The sequence below is a fragment of the Salvelinus alpinus genome, chromosome 8 (genome assembly GCF_045679555.1).
Source record: "Salvelinus alpinus chromosome 8, SLU_Salpinus.1, whole genome shotgun sequence".
In the NCBI taxonomy this organism is placed as follows: domain Eukaryota; kingdom Metazoa; phylum Chordata; class Actinopteri; order Salmoniformes; family Salmonidae; genus Salvelinus; species Salvelinus alpinus.
In genome coordinates this window covers 30,578,727-30,601,650 of record NC_092093.1, presented here as the reverse complement: position 1 = coordinate 30,601,650, position 22,924 = coordinate 30,578,727, and the positions used below count along the sequence as shown (strand labels likewise).

Here is a 22,924-nt window from a genome sequence, read left to right as displayed (position 1 = left end):
TTCCCAGATGACCTATGCCTGCTGTCACCCACAGCACATGGCCTACAGCAGAGCCTGGACCTGCTAGAGCAGTACTGCCAGACCTGGGCCCTGGCAGTAAACCCCAAAAAGACTAAAATAATGATTTTCCAGAGAAGATCCAGATCTCAGGGAATTAGACCAAAGTTCTCAATTGGTACAAAATATATAAAGTACTGCACACACTACAATTACTTAAGTTTAAAAATAAGCTCAACTGGACACCTTAATGAGGCAGTGAATGAACTGAGAGAGAAAGCACGCAGGGCATTCTACGCCATTAAAAAGCCAATTCAAATTGAAATACCTATTCAAATTTGGCTAAAACTAATTGAATGTGTCATTGAACCAATTGCACTTTATGGCAGCGAGGTGTGGTGTCCACTTGCAAAACAAGATTTCATCAAATGAGACAAACACCCCATTGAAACCCTGCATGCAGAGTTCTGTAAGATTCTCCTACATGTCCAGAGGAAAACTACAAACAATGCATGCAGGGCAGAATTAGGCCAATATCCACTAATAATAATAACTCAAAAAAGAGCAATTCAGTTTTGGAAACATCTAAAATACAGTTGAAAGTTGAGAACTTGTTCTCAACTTGCCTACCTGGTTAAATAAAGGTACAAATATATATATATATATATCACTACCAGGCCCTGCAATGCCAAGAGCTGAGCAAAGAAAAGAGTCCCCTCATCCAGCTGGTCCTGGGGCTGAGTTCACAAACCTGTTCTACTAACACACTGAAGCCTCAGGACCAGAACATCCAATCAATCAGGATAAACCAAATTACAACACAGTCAAAACAAAACTATATTGCTTATTGGGAAACACAAGCACAAACACGAAGCAAAATGCAGTGCTATCTGTCCCTAAATCGACAGTACACTGTGGCTAAATATTTGACCATGGTTACTGATCAAAACCTTAGAAAAACCTTGACAAAGTACAGGCTCAGTGAGCACAGCCTTGCCATTGAGAAGGGTAGACACAGGAAAACCTGGCTCCCTGTAGAGGAAAGGCTGTGCAACCACCACACAACAGCAGAACCTGAGACAGAGCTGCATTTCCTGACAAAATGTCAACAATATGAAACAATTAGAGAGTGTCATTTCCCCAAATTTGAAACCCTTATTCAAGGTTTCAAAGACCTCTCTGATGAGAGTAGGCTACCCGTCCTGTTGGGGGAGGACGCAGAGAGCTGTGGGTTGGCAGCGCACTACATTGCTGCCTGCCATAAGATGAGGGACAGTGTCTGACAGACCAATCAACCTGAACATGTACTCTACTGTATGCTTATTGTTATTGTTGAATGTATGGTTATTTTGAAACTTGGTTATTGTTGTTACTGTTGTCCCATTGACAATTTTGATTCTAATTTTAATTTTTATATTATAAATATCCAAAATAAGCTTTGGCAATATGTACATTGTTACGTCATGCCAAAAAGCAAATTCAATTGAATTGAATTGAGAGAGACAGAGAGAGAGATACAAAGAGAGACACAGAGAGAGAGATACAAAGAGAGAGAGAGAAAGAGAGAGAGAGACAGAGAAAGAGAGAGAGATACAAAGAGAGAGAGAGAAAGAGAGAGAGAGAGATACAAAGAGAGAGAGAGAAAGAGAGAGATACAAAGAGAGAGAGAGAGATACAAAGAGAGAGAGCGAAAGAGAGAGAGAAATAGAGAGAGAAAGAAAGAGAGAGTGAGAGAGAGAGAGACACACAGAGAGAGACAGACAGATAGACAAACATTCAGACAGACAGACAGACAGACAGACAGACAGACAGACAGACAGACAGACAGACAGACAGACAGACAGACAACAGTTCAACTCGACATAAAACAACTCCTTACAGTTATTGTCGGCTTGAAAGCTACAGCCTTACAGTCACTGACTTTGTGCTTCTTTTGATACATTCACATACTGGATAACAACATCTTACCTGTCTCTGACTGGAATTCCAGAGTCAAAGACACATAACAAAGCCAAGGATAGGCAGACAGTGTTCTGCACTTCCTGTAAACCATTAAAAACGGCTTTATTGTTTAGAGGACAGTGTTGCTAAGGGTAACTAGACAAAGGCATGCTGTTGTGTGAGGAAGGACAGCACTGTGAAAATGTGATGAGAATGATAACGACAGCCATGCTAGGACAGAAACCTGAGGAGGCGCAGCTCTATAAATGATAGATGAGCAGCAAGGAGCTCATTATTAAAACAGTATCCCACAACACAGCTACCTCTGACCAGACAAGGTGTGGGCTCCCGAGTGGCGCAGCGGTCTAAGGCACTGCATCTCAGTGCAAGAGGTGTCACTACAGTCCCTGGTTTGAAATCAGGCTGTATCACATCCAGCTGTGATTGGGAGTCCCATAAGGCGGCACACAATTGGCCCAGCGTTGTCCGGGGTAGGCTGTCATTGTAAATAAGAATTTGTCCTTAACTGACTTGCCTGGTTAAATAAAGGTTAAATAAATAAAAAAATCTCAGGCTAAGCTGGATGGCTGGCCATGGCTGGGGCAGGAACAATTGTCTTAGAGGAGAGGATATAGGACTAACAGCAGATGGGACACACACAAACACACTACCCCATTAGACATGACGTATGAAACACTGAGGAATAATAAAGATAATTGGCACGCTGGACTTTCCTTCATAACAATGATCAATGACTAACATTTAAGAATCACTATCCATGAGTTCTTTCCTAGTTTATTGAAAAGTGGGCATTTAAAAAAACAAAGGAGTTGTTATTATTTAGCTCTTTGTGAAGAAGACTATGGCCTTGTCCGAATACCCCTCCTTGTGTTCTATATAGTAGGCATTTTGGCCAACCCGAAAATAGAATGTTTTATATTGTAAGACATTTTCGAGAATTGAGTTTGCTTTAAATGCCAGGATGATACTGAGGGAGACGATCCTCTTCCGGACACACGTTTTTGACAACAACAGCTGATAATCAGAAAAGGCCATGTACCAAAATGAACGAATGGCGTGAAATGAAATGATGCATTCTCAGTATGGACGAGCCTAGTATGTTGACTTCAGTTGCTTACTGCTAATGTTTTTACTAAACAGTGCGTTCTAAATAGTATGTGGTACGATTTGTACACCGTATGTTTTAGTAAGTAGCAGGCAAAACCATAATCAGCATCCAGCAGTGGCATGGTGCAGCATTACCAAAAACATGCCAGCCTCCACAAAGTCCTGCAACATGGCTGAAGAGAGGGGCGTGTGTGTGTTTACTCTGAGACAGAAGATGCTAACCCATCTGTGACCAATGTGGAGAACACAGACTGTAATTCTGTACACTTCTGTTCAAATGACACCAACAATCAACACCCTCTCTCTCTCTCTCTCTCTCTCTCTCTCTCTCTCTCTCTCTCTCTCTCTCTCTCTCTCTCTCTCTCTCTCTCTCTCTCTCTCTCTCTCTCTCTCTCTCTCTCTCTCTCTCTCTCTCTCTCTCTGTCTCTCTCTTCAGCTCATGATGATTCATTCTGTTTTTCCAGTGCAAAGATAAGATAACAAGTCTGACTTGTGCTAAAAGACAGGCGCTGGGGTGACGATAAGGCCACCGCTGTTGTTGTTATTTTCTGCTGTCGTCAACACTACTGTTTTGAGTCACTTCGCCATGAGTTTGATGTGCTTTCTCCTCAGCAGTCTGCTCTGTGTGTGCTGAGATTCACAGAGAAACATCAAGGGAGCTGTGTGCCAGACAGATAAGCACAGGAAAGACCAGCAAACAAACACAAATTATAATTTCACATTTATTTTAAACTTGGCTCAAATCAAATTAGCCATTGAATTCAACAGTTTTCCTGTTGCTTCATAAAAAGCTGCACATTGAGTGCCCTAATGACAAACACTGGTCTCTCTGTGGGATTCTTTCATCCTTTTAGAGCCAGGAAAGCAGAGAATTTCTGTGGATGTTTTCTTTTCAAAGCCTGGGTGGACGAAGTGGGTCTTTGGAGACGTTATTCAGATTAGCATGCAGATGGTGCTGGAATCATTTATATTTTAGCACGGCTGTTTGGGGGACCGCTTGTCCACTCTGTATGTATACAGCCTCTGTTATTGAAGCCTTCTGAAAGTTCACATAAGGGTGAGAGAAACAGGAGTGTGGTGGGGTGGTCAGGGGTCAGGGTGATACATGGACATCTGATGCCCCTATCTGTATGTATATCTGTGCCTGAAGGGCCTGTTCCCCTATACAGTACTCCCCTTCAGTGAGTTATTCAAACTGTGGGCAGTACGGACGTGGAGCAGCTGACTGCAACACCTGTCACCACATTTGTTTGGCGCAGAAAAACGCAGATCGGTTGAGATGTACCTGGCAAATACTGTTAGGTCTGTGTTGTTCCTCTGGCAAAGAGTCCAGTGCTTCCGCTCCTCTCCTATCTCTCCTCTCCTCTCTTCTCCTCTCCGCTCCTATCTCTCCTCTCCTCTCCTCCTATTTCTCCTCTCCTATCTCTCCTCTCCTCTCTTCTCCTCTCCGCTCCTATCTCTCCTCTCCTCTCCTCCTATTTCTCCTCTCCTATCTCTCCTCTCCTCTCTTCTCCTCTCTTCTCCTCTCCGCTCCTATCTCTCCTCTCCTCTCCTCCTATTTCTCCTCTCCTATCTCTCCTCTCCTCTCTTCTCCTCTCCGCTCCTATCTCTCCTCTCCTCTCCTCCTATTTCTCCTCTCCTATCTCTCCTCTCCTCTCTTCTCCTCTCCGCTCCTATCTCTCCTCTCCTCTCCTCCTATTTCTCCTCTCCTATCTCTCCTCTCCTATCTCTCCTCTCCGCTCCTCTCCTCTCTCCTATCTCTCCTCTCCTCCTATTTCTCCTCTCCTCTCACTCCTCTCCTATCTCTCCTCTCCTCTCCTATCTCTCCTCTACTCCCCTCTCCTATCTTTCGCTAAAGCCTACATCTATTCAAAGCTCTCTGTTTTCTTACACTTGTTTCAAGAGAGCGTTATCTCAGAGGCATAAGCCGTAGCGCAGCGTCACAGCAACAGTTTACCTCAAACACACACCTCTCAACACCAGGCCTTGAGAATCTCAGAAAATCTCCTCTGGCCCACTTAAACGGGGCACAATGCATGTTGATATCACCTTGTGGGTGGTCAACAGCTACTCTCAGGGGGAGAGAGAGAGAGAGAGAGAGAGAGAGAGAGAGAGAGAGAGAGAGAGAGAGAGAGAGAGAGAGAGAGAGAGAGAGAGAGAGAGAGAGAGAGAGAGAGAGTGCGCGCGCGCGCAAGAGAGAGAAGCCTCCAGCAAACTAAACACAAGATACAGTCTTGATGGAGGAAATGGCAGCGTACAACATAATCCCATTTATTTCTGGCATATTAACCAGAGAGAGAGAGAGAGAAAGAGGGAGAGAGAGAGAGAAGAGAGAAAGATAGATAGAGAGCTGTCCTCATTATCCTGACTTCAAGCCATTTGCAATTCACCATGCTCTTTACAACAACACTAGTGCCAAGGCAGTAAAAGTACCAGACTGAGGTGGTCACATTCAAGAAGCTGTGACCTAGATTGTGGCCGGGCAGGTGGGCGGGCACATAGCAGGGTGTGGTCAAAGAACACCCATCTCCTCACACCCACACACACACACACACACCCACACACACAAGCCTGTAACCCCACAGGACAGTCTCCCGATCGGGTGTTCCGTTCCATCGCCTGTAATGTAGACAAGCCTCTTTGGAGGGACTATCTGGGTGGGAACATTGAGTATAGTGAGGCAGCCTGGGCCAAAAAGCAACACTAGCCACATAGGAGAAGAGACAGTGGAGGCTGTAGCAGAGTGGATCCCTACAAAGTACAAGAGAGGGAAAATCCTTCAGTATGGATAAGTAACTGAAGGAGAGAGAGACCCCCTTAGTAGTGAATCATTGATTCTTGTACTGTTTATGATGTGCGTATCTTGTTTTACATTAACACAGACCTACCAGAGAAATGAGTAACTATGACATTCAAATATGATCTTTAATGTAATCTACGATGCGTTACACCACCTGCCCTAAGACTCTCCAAGTTCCATAGAAGTGCCATATCTTCCTCATCATAAATGTACGGTATACTTGAATACCATTGTTGGTTTTACAGAAACTAGGACTTTTCCTTAAAATAAGATTTTTTTTCTAAAAGTATGAATTATTTGAAGAGATTGAAGGAAGCTGGTGTTATTAAAGGGTCGTTCCACCAACTTGATTTCACCTCATTTGAACATTCTGCCACGAAGAACTTGAACTTCATAAGAAAACGTGTTTTTCCATCTCAAGAGGCTAAATAAAAAAATGGCTGTGCCTATAGTAAGTGTCTATTATGTGCCAAATAATGTAACAGGGATGACTGTAACAGGGTTGACGACTTCATCTTAAATAATCCCTAAATCAATTCCCTTGTGACAGGAGCTTGTTGTGTGGAACAGAGTGTGGCAATGGTATGCAAGCTAAACCCCCCCCCCCCCCCCCCCACCCCCCACCCCACCCCCCCAAAAAAGGTTAATTTTTAAATTCTTATTCGAGCCTGTCTATTATTAAAACTCATCCTCACTCTCTCTGTGGACCAGCACAGCAAACATGAAACATAATCCATTGAGAAAGGCTAGTCCACAGAGACAGAGCACAGGAATAATGGCTCACATTACAGGGAAAAGAGGCTTTGCTTTCTGAAAACTGCCATAGCTTTCCAATGTCATCGCCATCAATCCCCTCCTCACACTAGATGGTTGTTTACAGGCTACAGGTTGTGATTGGTTTTAGCGCCATAGGTTACAGCTAGCTGGGTTACATCAGGAATGGCTACCTACTGTACCAACATCCACTCACCAACCCTCCCTCACCCTCCCTCACCCCATCCCCTCACACACAACCCCATCTGTCAGAGAGCGATGGTGTCTGCAGCCCCAAAAAATTACCTGCCTTGCTCATTGCTCTACACACACACACACACACACACACACACACACACACACACACACACACACACACACACACACACACACACACACACACACACACACACACACACACACACACACACACACACACACACACACACACACACACACACACATAGAAGTCAACTTAGCATGCTGCGCCGTTTAATTGTGTCAGCTAGACCAAAGTCCCCAGGTCAGATTAAGTGTGCCAGACTGCCATCTTAACGTTACTGTACCACAAGGGCACACCATCCCATCCACCTCAAATAGACCGTGGCATGTGATGCCAGCCTGGGACACAGGGTGTGGCAATTGAATGCATGCTTCAAAAATGTTTTTTTATTGTTAAAACATTTCTAGCCTGTCTATCTATAGGTTACAGGGTCGGCGTGTTATGCTCAACCCGCTCAGTTTTCCACCACAAAACACCAGGAAATGGCCAAAAAGAGAAGAACCAGCTCATTGAAGTCAACGTAGCATGCTGCCTTGTTTAATTGTGTTAGCTAGACCTGCTCATATGGTTTTACACTGTGATTTGACTATTAGATGTTCAATGGTTCACCATATTACCATAATAAGAGATCAGTTCACATAACAGGTTTGACTTTAAAATGAGGGACAGATGTATGTGAAACACTAACCACATTAAATACAAACTAATCTTCAGAAATGACTTTACAATGATGGTGAAGACTTCTTGAGATTAAGTGGGTTAAAATCTTCCTAGAAGTCACAGAGTGTGCACAGAGGGACATGTCAAAATGCATAAAGTGGATTAATTGAATTATCCATGTGGTCTATATTAAAGGACCCTTATTTTAATATAACAGGCTTTTAAAATGCTATATTGGTGCGCAATTTATATTTAAAATATCAAAAGGGATGCAAACGGCACTCATTTCATGGAACAACCCAGAAGCTCTTCGACATGAATCCAGGCCACCAGATCTGAGAGTGTACCAGCCAGCTCAACCCACTGCTCTCCCTTCCTGACATCAACGCCTCATCAGGATGTATTCTTGTTCATGCACATATGTGCGACGTCATATCTCTGATGAGATTTGAGGATAGGAGATGAAGCTTTCCTCTCCTCTTCATCTCCTCTCCTCTTCTCAGCACCACACATTCACAGGGAAGGGTGAATGTTTGGAGACAGGAACTTTTATCCATCATGTCTGGTCTGCTCATGTATCACACACACAACTAAATCCTAGTCCATAGAGGCAACCCAAAATAGATTTTATCACCAATCTTCTACATTAATGGTATTTTAAACATTCATTAAAATTCACAGCTGCTCTGTGGAGACTGGATATAGTGATTTATTAACGTGGCGAGGAAAGCCTGTCTCGAGGGGGAATAGTAGGCGATGTTCTCATTTGAAAATAGAGCTCCCATGAGTATTTTTATCATATTCATCAGCCAAGTCACAGTTCCTTAAGTGACCAGCAAGAGTTCTTCCTCTGTTCAGGAAAACATGAGCGTTGTTTCAGCAGTAAGGGAAATGTGCACCCTGGCACTACTAGAATGTTAATGTGTTTGCATCAGAAAAGTTGTAATGTGTTCTTCCCAAGGATCACCATTTAGAACTTGCAATGCTGTATGTTGTAGACTGAAAGAAATGTATTTTTCAGGCCAATACAAATACAATAAAAGACTAACAGGGTATGCCTGCTGTTTTTCCTTTCATTATTGTCACAACTAAATTGACATATATTATAATATATTCCCACAGAGAATTATTATTGTGAAGTCAAATCTACTGTAACAAAGCTGCATTTCACCAGGCAGCAGCTCTTTGAGTCTGATTGTAACAACAGAGTGGTTGACAGGTTTTCACAGGTCTCTGCAGTGCTTTGTGCGTGAGGTTCCTTAAAGCAGAGCATCACTTGAAAGCCAGATTTAAATTAATATTGCCATGCATTCCCCCAGCCTGGAAGTATGAGTCTCTCTCTAACTCAAACTCCTACCTACCTGCCACGCAGTAGAAGTGATTCAAATCTGGCAAGTCCAAATACATTGAATAATAGCAGCCCTGGTGTGCTTCCCAGCTGTGAGCCCCAAGTTAAATCTCTCCTCGGCGAGAAGAGAGGAAAACCAGCTTATGAAAATGCAGGCCTACCCCCGGAACGACACTATCTCAGTAAACCTCTGCCGACACGACTCCAACACAGGGATCAAAGTGTGTTGCTGCTGTACAGAAGAAGGCTGCATCTGCGTGTAACCCCCTACTGTTGAAGTGATGGCACACTCGTAGGGCTTGCACAGTTAACGTATAACCGTGTAACCCCCTACTGTTGAAGTGATGGCACACTCGTAGGGCTTGCACAGTTAACGTATAACCGTGTAACCCCCTACTGTTGAAGTGATGGCACACTCGTAGGGCTTGCACAGTTAACGTATAACCGTGTAACCCCCTACTGTTGAAGTGATGGCACACTCGTAGGGCTTGCACAGTTAACGTATAACCGTGTAACCCCCTACTGTTGAAGTGATGGCACACTCGTAGGGCTTGCACAGTTAACGTATAACCGTGTAACCCCCTACTGTTGAAGTGATGGCACACTCGTAGGGCTTGCACAGTTATTAACGTATAACCGTGTAACCCCCTACTGTTGAAGTGATGGCAGACTCGTAGGGCTTGCACAGTTAACGTATAACCGTGTAACCCCCTACTGTTGAAGTGATGGCACACTCGTAGGGCTTGCACAGTTAACGTATAACCGTGTAACCCCCTACTGTTGAAGTGATGGCAGACTCGTAGGGCTTGCACAGTTAACGTATAACCGTGTAACCCCCTACTGTTGAAGTGATGGCACACTCGTAGGGCTTGCACAGTTAACGTATAACCGTGTAACCCCCTACTGTTGAAGTGATGGCACACTCGTAGGGCTTGCACAGTTAACGTATAACCGTGTAACCCCCTACTGTTGAAGTGATGGCACACTCGTAGGGCTTGCACAGTTAACGTATAACCGTGTAACCCCCTACTGTTGAAGTGATGGCAGACTCGTAGGGCTTGCACAGTTAACGTATAACCGTGTAACCCCCTACTGTTGAAGTGATGGCACACTCGTAGGGCTTGCACAGTTAACGTATAACCGTGTAACCCCCTACTGTTGAAGTGATGGCACACTCGTAGGGCTTGCACAGTTAACGTATAACCGTGTAACCCCCTACTGTTGAAGTGATGGCACACTCGTAGGGCTTGCACAGTTAACGTATAACCGTGTAACCCCCTACTGTTGAAGTGATGGCACACTCGTAGGGCTTGCACAGTTAACGTATAACCGTGTAACCCCCTACTGTTGAAGTGATGGCACACTCGTAGGGCTTGCACAGTTAACGTATAACCGTGTAACCCCCTACTGTTGAAGTGATGGCACACTCGTAGGGCTTGCACAGTTAACGTATAACCGTGTAACCCCCTACTGTTGAAGTGATGGCACACTCGTAGGGCTTGCACAGTTAACGTATAACCGTGTAACCCCCTACTGTTGAAGTGATGGCACACTCGTAGGGCTTGCACAGTTAACGTATAACCGTGTAACCCCCTACTGTTGAAGTGATGGCACACTCGTAGGGCTTGCACAGTTAACGTATAACCGTGTAACCCCCTACTGTTGAAGTGATGGCACACTCGTAGGGCTTGCACAGTTAACGTATAACCGTGTAACCCCCTACTGTTGAAGTGATGGCACACTCGTAGGGCTTGCACAGTTAACGTATAACCGTGTAACCCCCTACTGTTGAAGTGATGGCACACTCGTAGGGCTTGCACAGTTAACGTATAACCGTGTAACCCCCTACTGTTGAAGTGATGGCACACTCGTAGGGCTTGCACAGTTAACGTATAACCGTGTAACCCCCTACTGTTGAAGTGAGGGCACACTCGTAGGGCTTGCACAGTTAACGTATAACCGTGTAAACGCCGATTATGGATGAAGACTGTCATGGAAATAAATAATCCGTCATAACCGTAAAAAATAAATATATTCAACTTTGTGGTGAAACTTTGTTGCTCCTTGCTGAAACAAGCAAAGTGTTGTAGCAAACAGGTCTTTGGTTGCCGAGGCAATACTTCCCTCCCTGCAGCCGCAGCACATGCATCAGGAGTGGAGGAGAGAAGAAAATGTGTGTCTTAACAATAAACATGATTGTGCTCTTCAAACGATTATAAGCGTGACCGCGGTCATTTGACTGACCAATAACCGAATCCCAAATTCCATGACCGTCAAAGCTCTACACACTCATACAGGGCACCAGGGAAAACAGGTCGTTAACAATAAAACATCACAATAAGGGACAGAGCATTCGATTATCCTGCTGGGGGGCAAGGAGACCCATTGATAACTGAAACCATTGAAACCATTGATAACTGAAACCATTGAAACCATTGATAACTGAAACCATTGAAACCATTGATAACTGAAACCATTGAAACCATTGATAACTGAAACCATTGAAACCATTGATAACTGCGTGCCATTTTCAAGGGATTGTTAAATAAATGTGAACTATTTGGTTTTAATATCATCACCTCTTGAAGAGCATAGTCAGAACTACAAATGTCCAATTATTCCACATTTAGCTCTGCCATCAGAGTTATACAGCAAGTAACTGCATGATTTCATGATCAGTAAACATCAATTGATCATGTAATTTCAGATACCTGAGGGTAGACTTACGATATCTCTCAATATTGTCCTCCATTAATTGGATTAAAGTGAGCCATACCTGACAAGTATGAGTGTTTTGCATAAATTGACCATCCTTTGTGGACTCTTCCTGTCAAGCAGCAGAAGGACACATTTGCTGATGTAATGTTAGCTGATAATGTTTACTTTGCAAGCTACAGAAACATTGTACAGTTGGCTAAACATAGTGGCTAAACAACCAACGTAGGCCTACCTAGCGAAGTTAGTGAACATTATCCCCTTTTCAACATTGCTTTCATTATTATTATTATTATAAAAACATTTTGGTGGGGTAGATCAGCTTTAATACTGCAGATAGATTGTAGCTTCCATCAATGAAATTGTCTGCATCATTTCCAATCCCCCATATATTTTTTTGTAAATATACTGTATATATATATATATACATTCACACACACACACACACACACACACACACACACACACACACACACACACACACACACACACACACACACACACACACACACACACACACACACACATACACACACACACACACACACACACATTTATACACACATATATACATACATTAGTATATATAATGTATACACATCTTTTTTAAATATGATTTTCTTTACTATTTTACACTAACCCTACCATTCCTCCCCTAATTGGAGTAAACTAGTGAACAACAGCACATAGGCTTCTACTTCCAGCTCATGTATACTATATATATTTTACAGACACAATCTATTTTACAATAGTTATCTTTTGTTTGTTTTTACTCATATCCTTCCGCTACCCTAAACCCCTTCCATCTATTTCTGAAGACCATCCAGTTTGATTTCTCTGTACTGTTACACAAAATTCAGACCCTATATACAAATAACGGACACAGTACATTTGACATGAGTAATCGTGTGGTTATTAGTTCCACCCTCCACCTCCACCCAACCTGTCCCATCTCTTAACACCATCCATATTGGATTTCTATTTGACATGTATTTTTCAACTGTGCTGTTGAAACCTTTCTATTCTCATTGTTTCTACAGATTGTAAATTAAAGATTTTTTTTTTTTCCTAAAAGTTATATTTTATTATTGATTAATTGACTATGAATTTTCAAATCACCCAGTAGTGCTATCTGCAGAGTTGTTGCAATTCTTCAGGCATTCCTGGACCTGTGACCAAAAACAAGCTACATTTGGACAGTACCAAAACAAATGATCTAATGATTCTCTCTCTTCGCAGGCAAAATCTGCAGAGCTGGTTTTGAATCTGGCGTCGTTTTGCGTATCAGTTCATAAACCATGTGCATTGAATCGGTACATTGAAAATCTTATCCCAACTATTTTGCAATCTATAAGGCACAGCCAGCTGTCAATTTTTTTGTCCTAAAATTAAACTGGTATACTTTTTTATGTATCACAATTTTCTTTAACCAATTTTGGTCTTTAATGCAGGGTCGGCAGACAAGTTCCTTACTTTATCCCCCTTCCACTTGCTTCTTCCATTTTTGCGGTAATGCTGCAATTAGTTGGTTGTAATTTTGGGTAGAGCAGACTTTTCTATATATTTTTGTTAGCTGCATGTGTGACATAACTCCACCAGTCCTATTTATGATATCATTTACAAAGATTATACTTTTAATTTTTTTTTTTAGTTTTTAGATTTTTTGTCAATTAGTATATTTGAGTTTAACCACAATATTTGTTGTAATATTTGCTTTTTTTCTTCTGGTGGATTAAATTGAAATTGCAACCAACTTTCTATGGCTTGTTTTAATTTTCAAATAACCGAAAGTGAGAGGTAGTAATCTGAATAAAGGGAAAAGGGACATTATTGAACATGGGGTGAGACATTCTTACCAATCTGCTAGAGAACCAGTTCAGATTTAAGTACAATTTTTGTATGACTGAAGACTTTAGTGAGAGTTTCTAACGCGTTAATATTTCTGCCCTCTGAATTCATATTCATTATATAAATAGGCCCGTCTGGCTTGCTGTTCCAAATCAAATAGATTCTTTTTTGCTCCTATAATTTAAAAAACAGGTCGCTAAGTGTAGGCAAGACGATAAGCAAATAGGTCAACTGGGATATGACTAAAGAGTTAATCAAGGTGGTTTTTCCACAAATAGACACTGTTTTTAAGAGTGTTTCATCACAATTGCTGCAGACAGACATGATTGGCTACATTGATTGATGGACCATGTCAAATTGGCTAGCTAGCTAATAACAGATCACGTCAATATGGCTAGCTATACAATATCCAATTAATGTAGGACAATATTGAGAGATATCGTTAGCCTACCCTCAGGTATCTGAAATTGCATGATCAATTGATGTTTGCTGATCTTGAAAAGCATGCAGTTACATGATGTATAATGCTGATGACAGAGCTAAATGTGGCATAATCGAAAATGTGTAGTTCTGACAAGAGGGGATGATATTAAAACCTAGTTATAACATTTATTTAACAATCCCTTGAAAATGGTCTTAGTGGAGCTGGGGTCTCCTTGCCCCCCAGCAGCCAAATCGAACACTTTGCGTAGTATTGTGACGTTTTATCGATAACAACTTACGCTATAAAACCCATATTATCAGGCACAAGTGTTAGTCCAGTTTCATTGATGATATGAGCAACACTCGATGAGAAGTACATATCACAGTAGAAAAGAACGGCAGTGAAAAACTAGGACATAAGCAATATCCAGGTCCTTATATACTGTATAACATCAAATTGAGAATAATCTGATAAGGTTCCAGAGGAGAGGAATATATAATCTCATTTATTTGCTGTGAATGCCTCTGGGACTTGGGGATAGCAGCCACAACTTGGTGCACAGAAACCATCATTCACTTCAGCCATAGCTTGGGGTGTACTTTACTTACAAGGCTCTCTTAAATAGCATGCACACAGCATATAATTAGTCTCTCTGTCAGACACAACAGCTGTGGGGGTACTGGGAAGGGAAGCAGCGTATTGCTGCTGGTGGACTTGGTGAAGTTTCTGTAGGGAAGATAAATGCGTCCTTGCAAAGCAGAGAGAGAATTTTTCTGGTTGGGGGGGTTCCATACAAAGAATCTCTGGTCACTCCACCGTTCTCACTTAAAACAGTTTCTGCTGGGGTGATGAATTAAGCAATGTGGGGGTATGATATGTTGGGCAGTTCATTCCGCCCATATGTTGTTGACGAGAGGAGGTAACCCATATGCACTCAGAATATTATTACTGAACCAGATGGCCAAACAGAGGAAGAAGACAACATCTACACACTGTGGCCTCTGGGCGTACATCCATTGTCTCAGCTTCTGAAAAGAAAAAATCCAATGCAAAATGTCTGGCAACAAATACAGTCTATTGCACATTTCCATTGCAGCACCTGTCTAATGTCATTAATATGCAATCAATAAAAAGCTAATTATGTGAGGACCAGTGTGTAGTAGTGAATATGTACCTGTCTGACAGTGTCTCTAGGTGGAGCGGAGAATGACTGTTTAGAATCCTACTATATCTCTATGGCTCTGTGGGATGGCATGTGAGTGTTACAGCTAATGGGAGAGGTGAAGTCTCTGAGGACCCAGGAAGTAGTATTGTGTTAAACAGAGGAGCTCATATCCTGTTTGGATTACCACTGACTAACGGACTGACTGACGGGGGGGGGATCTGTCTTCAGCCCTGCTGCTGCCATGGATAGACTCATCCTCTCACTCTCTCTGTGGACCAGCACAGCAAACATGAAGCAGAATCCATTGAGAAAGGCTAGTCCACAGATACAGAGCACAGGAATAATGGCTCACATTACAGGGAAAAGAGGCTTTGCTTTCTGAAAACTGCCATAGCTTTCCAATGTCATCGCCATCAATCCCCTCCTCACACAGGAATGGCTACCTACTGTACCAACATCCACTCACCAACCTCTCCCTCACCCTCCCTCACCCCATCCCCTCACACACAATCCCATCTGTCAGAGAGCGATGGTGTCTGCAGCCCCGAAAAATTACCTGCCTTGCTCATTGCTCTACACACACACACACACACACACACACACACACACACACACACACACACACACACACACACACACACACACACACACACACACACACACACACACACACACACACACACACACACACACACACACACACACACACACACACACATAGAAGTCAACTTAGCATGCTGCGCTGTTTAATTGTGTCAGCTAGGCCAAAGCCCCCAGGTCAGATTAAGTGTGCCAGACTGCCATCACAACATTACCGTACCACACCGTCACATCCACCTCAAATAGGCCCTGGTATGTGATGCCAGCCTGGGACAGGTTTTTTTCTATAGTTGGCCCACAGGTATTGTGACACAGTTCAGCAAAGAAATAGGGCCTGGATGTAGTAGACAGTGCTACAAACCTCTTTGCCATAAAAGGAAAGACATTGGGGTTAGTTGAGACAAGCTAAGGATACAATCACACCATTGGCAATAAAACACCATTGGCGATAAAATATGGCTGTATAATATTTAAGGAAGCAATTGTGATATCCTGTATAATTTGATCTGATAAACACTTCTCTGATGCTGGTTTTGTTCAGTCTTGTCTTGAAAGGGTTAGCTATGTTGTCGTATCCCATAGGAAGAGATGGTGTGAGGAGCTGTTTTCAGCCTGCAGGTTGCTTCCCTAGTTTGTTTTCCACACGAGAAACAGCTGCAGGGAGTGCTGAGGGATTATGGGTACCTGCACTGACATATCTGAAGGTCAGGTTCATTCTAAAGTGGGAAGTGTGTAGTCGCCTTTAGCCACTGATCTAATGTCAGTTTTGCCCTTCTACTCCGTAATGGTTTTGGCAAGGGGTTGCTGATCCTAAATCTGTGCCAATCGGCAACCGCTACCTCATTAACTTGAGCTGAACCTCAAACTACAGTAGTAATCCTATAATACAGCACGCAAAAACATACCAGCGACCAGGTGGTTATGCTTTCTCACAAAAAATATAAAGAGGTATGTCTGTGTGTGTCTGCTCGCTTCAAATGCTTTGAACCTGAAATCAGCCTCTCCGATGTATATTTTAACATCAAACATTTAACATTGAATGCATTGTCGAGATTCCGACACATCTTTGCGTGGCAAGCAACCACTTCTCAATAATACTCATGACTATTCAGTGAAGCTTTCGGTTGATGTTAATTTAAGAATTTCCCCAGGTGTTTTTCAACTGCAGGTGTTTTGCAGTGGCCTTCAGAAGCAGCAATGTGTGTGTATGTGTGTGTGTGTATGTGTGTGTGTGTGTGTGTGTGTGTGTGTGTGTGTGTGTGTGTGTGTGTGTGTGTGTGTGTGTGTGTGTGTGTGTGTGTGTGTGTGTGTGTGTGTGTGTGTGTGTGTGTCTCTGTGTGTGAGCCATTACACAGGTTTCTCTGAGAGTTACCTCTTAGTTTGGGGCGTCTGTCTCATTGCCTGTGCTGATTTAGTGGGCAGCCAGTCGTAGCGCTCCTTGCCTGTTCCCTAATTGGGTCCTGTCACCACTCTGAGTCATCTCTCCTCCAGCCCAGAACCCCCTTCACAGATCCCTCCACATTGGCAATCGTAATTGATAACCAAATGTGATGACTGCAATATCCGGCGGCGGGACGAGTAGGCGACGGACAGCAGTGATTGGATATAATTGCCCTGTTGAAAAACGGGTCCTGACAGCTTTGAGCTATCTCAGCCAAACAGCTGGCTGAATCAACGCTGTGCTTTGCATTGGAGGAGTTCCCAGATGGAGACAGATGCCTGTGGGCCGCAGTTAGAGAGGCCTGGTGGGCCTGAGCCTGAGGACCACCCCTCCTACTCTCCTGGGTCTGATATTACACACACACGCACACACACACACACGCACGCACGCACGCACGCACGCACGCACGCACACACACACACACACACACACACACACACACACACACACACACACACACACACACACTGAAACTGTGGAGCCTGCCGCACCCTTCCAAGGGCTGAGAGAGAAGAGCAAACACTACCCGTGGGCTCAGTCAACCTCCCCCTCCCTTCATGCTGCTGCATGTATTTACACATTGAAGTTGAAGTCAAAGGGAGCCCAGGGCTTGATATGTGGCAGGCTTATTAAGAACAGTTCAACCATCTCTCTACGGACCCATTAGCACCTCTTGCAGCCATTTACCCACACATCATTCTCATCATGACAGCCCGTTGCTGTCACATGATTCCCATAGGAACAACAAGAACCTTTAGCTAGATGCCAGAGAAAGGGAAACATAATACACAATCTGAGCTCAAAGTGCAACGTAAACTGTGACCGGACATATCTCAGTGATAAAGGGTAATGGTAGGTGCTGGATGTACATTCACATGCTAGTAGCGATGTTGAGTATGATGGCTGATGCATGGAAAGAAGATTAGCCAGATGCTATTTGAATTAGCTCTTGTCCCTATGGAGCCGCTGTCCAATGCAGTACACCCCAGAACAGACAGTCTCTTCATCAGGACCGCTCAATGTTGTTTACTAAGTGAAGGTGTTGTATTACTGGTCTGACACACTAGAAGTTTCAGGTGAGCTCAGTTCATCTATATTCTATGAGCAACAGCTGTTTTATTGTCCAATTCAATTCTCTACACTCATGTCTAAATGGGTCAAAGTGTGTTTGCCTTATGACTTCATTTATTTATTTCCTTGACAGACGGGAGGTCAGAGGAAGCAATAATATCTCCTGAGATTAATCAAGCAGTTGATGTATGATAATCGAACAATAATACCTCCTGAGATGAATCAAGCAGTTGATGAATGATAATCAAACAATAATATCTCCTGAGATTAACCAAGCAGTTGATGAATGATAATCGAACAATAATACCTCCTGAGATTAACCAAGCAGTTGATGAATGATAATCGAACAATAATATCTCCTGAGATTAATCAAGCAGTTGATGAATGATAATCGAACAATAATATCTCCTGAGATTAATCAAGCAGTTGATGAATGATAATCGAACAATAATATCTCCTGAGATTAATCAAGCAGTTGATGAATGATAATTGAACAGTGTGGCCTCCTGTTGGATTACTGCCTCACCAACATTAAAACATTGAACAGACCGTTCCAAACACCAGAGACTTACTTCACTTTTCCGGTGTCTATGATCCCAGTGCTAGTGCTATTGATCGGTCTGTGTCTGTTTTAGAGTTCATTTCTCCCCCTCATTGAGCTCTGAGTGCGCCAAATGCTCTTTTAAAAATGCCCTCAATGGTCAAATTAAGCCAATTAACTAGAAGCATTAAGAGCAATGGGAAAATCCCACACCCCTCCTGTCCTGTCCTGTTCTAGCTTCCAACTATAGTGGCTCAGCACCAGGTTCAGGAGATAAACGCAGAGACAGGAGCCGTCCTTCCTGATGTAACCCCCTCTGACAGCTCCGTGTGAAGTTCTAAATAAAATATCTCTATAGTGACGGGCGTGGCAGATTCAGGGAAACTAAAGTAGATGAAGACATCTGCATGGAGATCTGCCATCACAATAGAACTTCTCCTCAACTACTTTCCACTATTTTTTTGCAGAAGAAACACATACTCTGATGTAGTGGTCAAATAGCCAGTGGGTGTTTCTAATTGGTTCTGTAGACTTTGAAATGGTAACTTTCTGTGGTGGTTTTCCATTTTCCAGTAAATCAACATAAAAAGGCCTCTAGAATAAAACAAGTGAAGGTTTCTTTATCCTACATTGATGTAATTCATCAGTATCTCACAAACAAAAAATAATTATTGGGAAATACCTCATACATTAATGAATTGCAGTTATCTAGTTCCATATATCCACAAAGCCCAGACACAAATTAAACTCCATCGAGACAATTTGCCGACACAATCAGATCTGCAAAATAAAACACTGCTATTCCTCTGTGATACAAACAGTTAAGACAGCAAAGAGATAAAGCATTCCGAAAGAAAGATGCTAGAAATGGCAAAGCCAAATAAAACCTCTGACTAGCTGAGACGTCTTTGGTTTGATCATTACGTGGACACAGCTTTAAATAGAAATAGAGAGGTCTCAAAATGCCCTCCTCTTCTGTTTCCAGTAAAGGAAGAAAAAAACTGTGATGGTGCTCTAAGGAATATGTACAAATCATGTCTAGATATATAAGATATATAAATATAAAGAAACAATGGAAAATACCCTTGGCTACAGTACAGTATCTGACTCAAGTAAAACTGTGATTGCTCCTCTGTGAGAAAGTGCCCTAGGACTGCCTGCATGGTCCTGCATTTAACGACATATCTGGAGATGTCATGTCCTGTAATTGATATGTTGGCTCCGCCTGAATAAATTACATACATTTGGATTTTCATTGCGGGCCGTGCTGAAATTGTTAAAACAGGCCCTAGCGCTCAGCATAATGGTTTCCTATCATTAATGAGATCTATTGATTGTAGGCGCCCCAGACACTGTATTGATTTACAAATGTTGAGTTTCACTACAGCCTTGTAGGCCATTTGGATGTCATTAAGTCAACCAGTCATAACTTACAACATAATTGGTTCAATGTACAATTTCACTCACAAATAGCCTTTAAGGAGCTCCAATCTCCTACAGGATTCATTCCTTCAGCGTGCAAGACACTAAAGATTTATAGCAAGGCTCCCATTTCAAATGACAAAACTACAATTATCTGAGTAGCTAAAACGCTGAATGATGGCTCCTCTCCAATCCAATGGACTTTGGAAATCAGGGTTGAGCGTGAGATCCGTCTTCATGCAACAATTAATTGCCTGATGATTCAGTAACTGATATTCATACAGTGTTCATTTACTAAGAGCTATTTCAATGAGGCATCAGTACCACCACTACAGGCCCTGTGGTTGTGGGGAGAAAAGAAGAGCTACAGTAAAATGGTAAGGGCTTAGATTGGTAAGGAGTGTAGGTCAAGTCTGGTGGTGTAGAGCACCAATTCCCAACCTCCTACTGGACACAGACGTCAATTCAACGTCTATTCCACGTTGGTTCCACGTAATTTCATTGAAATGATGTGGAAACAACGTTGATTCAACCAGGCAGTGGTCTGTGGACCAATGGGGGTCCTCTAGGTACAGTAGCTACTAGTGGACCACCAAGGCCATGTGTACCCTGTGGTTCATGGGCGAAAAGGTATGGGAAGCACTGAAGTAGAGAAAAATTCTGTTTAAGTTGTACTCTACCGTATTACATGCTACATGTTGGTGTGCCAACCTAGTGAAAACCGAACGCTCCTGTTGATTCTGTGAAATGGCAGCTTCAATTAGCAGTGACGAGAACAAGGTACCCAGTGAGTGCTTATCATTTAATAGCCCCAGGGAAATAGCGTTCCCTAGTCTGCATAGAAGCTCTCGGAAACTTCTAGCTGCTCTGCCGAACGTGTGAGCTGTGTGTACTTTACTTACTACAACGAGAGAGGAAGAGAGAGAGAGACACACACACAGAAAGAGAGGGGGGGTGAGAAGTGGAGGTGTGGGGAGACCTAGTGAAATATGTTGGTGAGAGTCTAATTTTGCATGTGATTTAATGCTCTGCTAGCTCACCCCGAGGAGCTTTTCTATTCATTATGTCCTCCTCAAATGGCCACACACACCGACCTGAAGACACCTAGTGGAATGGGCCTGCTCACAGCCCACACAGCCAATGATCTCTGTGGATTTATCACCTTGACACCAGACACCAGCTCCGCTCTGTCATCATTCCACATTAATTTATTTGCGGTCCTCAGAATGGCTTGGAATTAACTTTCTTAATCTTCAGGCAAAGCCATAAAAATCTCTCATGCAAACCCAACGCTTTAACTATATTCGAAAGTATCGTTTGGATTGTATGCAGCCAGAGAAAGGATTAAGCAAATGCTGTGTTCATGTAAAAATGTAACAGTTCTCTATAGCATTGAGTCACCTTTGCTGTCACAGTACAGTACATATTGGTTTCCATGGCTGCCTTGGCTGGATATTGGAGGAATTTCAGTCAAGAGAGCAGAGAATTCCAGTACCAGTGGTGCTCCACATTTGGCCTATTTTATCTGAGCTTGGTGAATCATCTACAATATGTCCTCCTGAGTGAGAGTCAACATTAGAAAAGTTCATTTACATTTCTTTATCTCCCTCAAAAAAGAGAATCCCACACCATTAAAATAATCAATCAGGCCAGTTCCTTTTCAACTTCTGAGGCCAAGATATGCAAGCGTGGGGCAACCAATCTTCTCCACAGCGATTTAATCTAGCAGATCTTTTCATATCAAAGCTGTGACTGCTGCTGCCCCCAAACAGGGCTGGGCTCTAGTCTCCAGCAGAATGGAGCTGCTCTACTCTACAGCTCTCTCAGGGCGATGGGAGGGGATGATAGGGACAGGAGGAACACGCTGAAATCTGACATCCCCTGTCAACGCCTATACAGGCAGCAGAACTGATATGCCTCTCAGTCTGCTCCTCTTGGAAACAGTGGAAATGGACCTGAAAGAGGCTTTTCATGTCATAGGCTAGGGCGTTATCCCGTATATACCGTATACCGGGTTAGTCGGAAAAAGCCACGGGATGGTTTTACAATACTGTCAATACCATCAAAACTATTTATCTGAAGTTTTTCAATACATTTATAGCTACTTTGTAGCTACTTTTTAAGTTAATACCTGCAGTCAATTTGTGCAAAACGTTAGGAAATAAAGCAGATTGCGTTCTTCATTTCACCTGTCACATTCATTTACACCAGAAGCTTACCGTAGTTCCCAAGAACAGTTGAGCCAGTCACGTGTTTGTTTGTAAATAGGGAGACAACGGGAGGCAACAGGAGCTGGTGAATCCATAGCGTTCTATACAGGGGTGGAGCCAGAGGGCTGTCCGGGGTGTCACTGGACACCTCTGACATCTGATTGGCCATCCCGGGTGCCACCCCAAAATTTAATTCGCTACTGGTAGTTTGATGCTGATTGACATCTCATTTTACCTCTTGTTGAAAGAAGCATTTATTTTGATGTTCGGTGGCACATTTTTCAAATCGAGGACGAGCAAGAGAGAATATTAACGTTGGTTGCTAGATACAGAAGAATCAGAATAAGAAGAACATACAGAAGAAGAGAGAATATTTCCACAGCTCCACGAGCTCTTATCACGATTGGCGAAAGCATCATATTTGAAGTAAGTTTTAAGGTTTAGCATCGGGTTTATGTTTCCTGAACAACTTTTACGAAAGTTGAGTCGCTGTGTAAGTTAACGTTAGACCTTTGGCTCCATTAACAGACAGTTAATCAGATAAGAGAGATCCCAATTGGTTCCCAATTTAGCCTAA

The 22,924-nt window shown here is 42.9% G+C and overlaps 1 protein-coding gene across 1 annotated transcript in view; it reads right to left on the bottom strand.

Moving 5' to 3' along the window:
* The window catches only part of LOC139582906 (polypeptide N-acetylgalactosaminyltransferase 14-like), a 123,134-nt gene that overhangs the window by 51,488 nt on the left and 48,722 nt on the right, over positions 1-22,924 (bottom strand). The window lies entirely within an intron of this gene.